This window comes from Bombyx mori, chromosome 7 (assembly GCF_030269925.1).
Source record: "Bombyx mori chromosome 7, ASM3026992v2".
NCBI lineage: Eukaryota > Metazoa > Arthropoda > Insecta > Lepidoptera > Bombycidae > Bombyx > Bombyx mori.
Window position 1 is genome coordinate 2,323,061 of NC_085113.1, and position 3,294 is coordinate 2,326,354.

Below are 3,294 nucleotides of genomic sequence, written 5' to 3' on the forward strand. Positions count from 1 at the left end.
AGAAGACATGGGTGGAGTGTGTGAATGATGATATGAGAGAGAGAGAGGAGCGAGTGTTGAGATGACGGCTGATAGAAGAGAACGGAATAGAAAAATTCGTCAAAGTATATTGGTGAGTAGTATATTTTATTTTTTCCCTTAATTCGTGTCATGGATGCATCGCTCATGAAATTCATCTAACAGATTCCGTAGACGCCAGAACATACGTGCCACCGTCAAACTTGAGGCTTAGAGCCAAAATCCTATTGATTCCATAACAAAAACAGTTATTGACAATTATAATCTTAAATGCAAAATAATAAACAAAATAGTCTACTTAAAATTTACAGCTAAAGGCTTAACAAAATTAAGATATTACAAGAATATGAATTGGAATTCCTTTAAATTTTGAGTATTCAAAAAACAGAAAATGTTTGAGTGGGGCGCATATGGGGAGGACGTGGCACTAACCCTTAACCCATGGCAGCTTATAGCACGTCCGAACAGGTCATCGTAAGGTTCAATTTAAAGCATATTCGCTTTATTATCAAAATAAAATTATTCCACGAAGAAAACGTATAGGTAAGCTGATTAAAAGAGCATTCCTTTACAAATTTAATCGATTTTAATTCGCCACTCTAAGCGTTGATGGTTTTTACTGTTTTTTTTAAATCATATATTGCTTTTTTGTATTTTAAACGCCCGTATAAAAGGTTTGTGCCACGTGATAAATCGTTTTTGCGCATTAAAGGTGTACAATTTCCAAAAATATTCGAAATTGAGTCAATATGCGGATTCATTTGGTATCACCAGAATTTTGCTCATAAATACTGTCAAAAGAGCGTAGTTTAGTTTTAGGTTTTTTTTTTAGTTTACCTATATTTTGACTGCTATTAACAAAATTAATACATAATTTTATCTTACTTTAAAACAGAAATAATGTAACTGGTAAAAAATAAAATGTTTCAAAGATGATTCAATATTAAAAATATCACACGTTAAACCTTTAAAACACTCTCCTGTAAAATTAGTAAGTTTTGAGATTATACAGTTTTAATGCGAGAAGACGATATAGGTATGTCTACAATTTCCCGCTGCACAGCAGTTGCGCATTCCACTTCGAATGATGCAACCGTTGTAAAAGACAATTGATATTGTAATTTCAAATGTTATGTTGCAGCACTCATTTTAGGCTGTATATAGGTTCAAGTTAACGCTTAAGGTTCGGTAAGTAAGTAATCGACGCTTCCCATTAAAACTGTATATCCCAAAATTCGAACAAGCACGCCTGCTTCGCTTCAGAAATAGAAACTATGGTTATATTCGTGCCGGCGCACTATGCTCTATCGGTAAATGTAGTTAAGGTTCATTTCGCCTTCAAACGAGGCTCAAAAAGCTGTAAGTGTGAATAGCAGGCTTATGCCTTTGGAGTTTTTTTTTATTGCCTTTGTAGGCAGACGAGCGTACGGCCCACCTGATGGTAAGTGGTTACCGTCGCCCATGGCTTTCAGCAATGCCAGGAGCAGAGCCGAGCCGCTGCCTACGAGTTTATGAGCAACAGATATCAATCACCCTTCATCAGCAGGAGATATTCGACTATTCTAGTGGGCGACAACACTTAACCAAAGGCCAAGAGCTCAGAGGCGTGGATCTGAGCAACCTTCATATAAAAAAAAACCCATTAAATTTAACATTTACGAGTCCTGCAGTAAACAAGCGAACGTACCTAACAACATAACAGTTAAAATATGAGGTTATGATTTATATTAGTGTCCCCGCGCCCCCTGGCGACACCCTCGCGGTAAATCACTGCCGAATTGCTGGCGATCACGCGTTTTATGAACGACTATTTTGTTTGATAGTTCAGTTTTAAGTCATAAGAGAGATACTATTAGCCGATAGAATTCACAACATGACATTTTTAACTTTTTAAAATTATGCAATTTTATTGCAAACCTTTGTAATGATAAAATGCAAGCCGTGGATCCAATAACGGATGAAATAACTGAAACACCAAATGAAGAAACCGTAAAATTCCATATCTATGGCACGTTGCAATAGATGAGTGGCGATATAACCCAAGTAGGGTTGGAGTCAATCGTAAAACACATTATGACAAATCCATATGTAGCTGAAAAGAGGACACGCTGCTCCGACCTTCCATTTTCTTCTTTTTTTAGTCGGTCTTTTCACTAGTGAAGGCCGTGTCTAGCTTGAAGTGTTGATTGCTCGATGCGCTGTGCTTCTCCACGTCTTCCTGTCCCCGGCAGTCTTTATAGCCTCGGTAATTGGCAGGCCTATGGGCCTCTCGACATAAATACTGCTCGAGACAACGATTTTTTAAGCGTTCGTACCTTAATTGACGAGATGTTGTGTATATGTCACACTGGCATTCACGAAGAATTTCCACGTTGAGTAACTACTACCACTAATATAATCATGATGGTGGTTAGGTGTATTCGAGGCCGCAATCAATTCTCCGTAAGCTTACAACTCAGACCAAACGGCGAATAGTAAAATTTTTTTTTGGTAGGTACAATCGTGCTCGTAAAAAACCGTATAATTTTCGTTTTATCGCTAAATAAATGTCGTATTACCGACATAACTCTTTTCTGTGCGATGTCACACAGTTTATAACCGGATTAATTAAGTTTATTAAATAATTAGGCCGTTATATTGTACTGAATATACATAGTTGTCCAAACTCGCTGAAACGAAAAGTTTATTTATTTATTTAATTAAATATTAGGTAGTAATGGTACAAGCAAGATATTTCTAATGTTTTTATTATTAACAAAAAGTCAAATCAAAATAATTTAACATAAATCAACTGACACAGTAGAACAGATCTTCCAATGCGCTTGAAGGAGGCACAGTTCCCAAGATACTGGCTATGTTGCCTCGTTGGACAGCCAGACTCACTCTCGGTGCAAAGTACTAGCCAGCCTTAGCATCACGTGTAACCTCCTTCAAGCGTTTGGAGATTTCTGTTAAAAATTTCTTTACTTCAGGGCCCCAAGGGCCCATCGTCTCAACCGCGAAAGGCAAAAAAGAATAAGAAGACCCCAAACCCGAATACTTCCGCTTTTTTGAAGTTTCTGCTGAAGCTGCAGCTGAACCGGGGCGGGAGGAAGTACCATCTAAATGACAGGGAGCCATAGTATCTACACACGTAGCATCCCATACCAGGGGATTGGACCATGGAATTAGCGTGACTCCATCGGGCATTTTCCCATCTGACCTCAAAATTCCGATGGGTTCCAAGACAGCCGGAACATTGACTGTAGTGACTGTGCCCTTCTTACCATATAATTT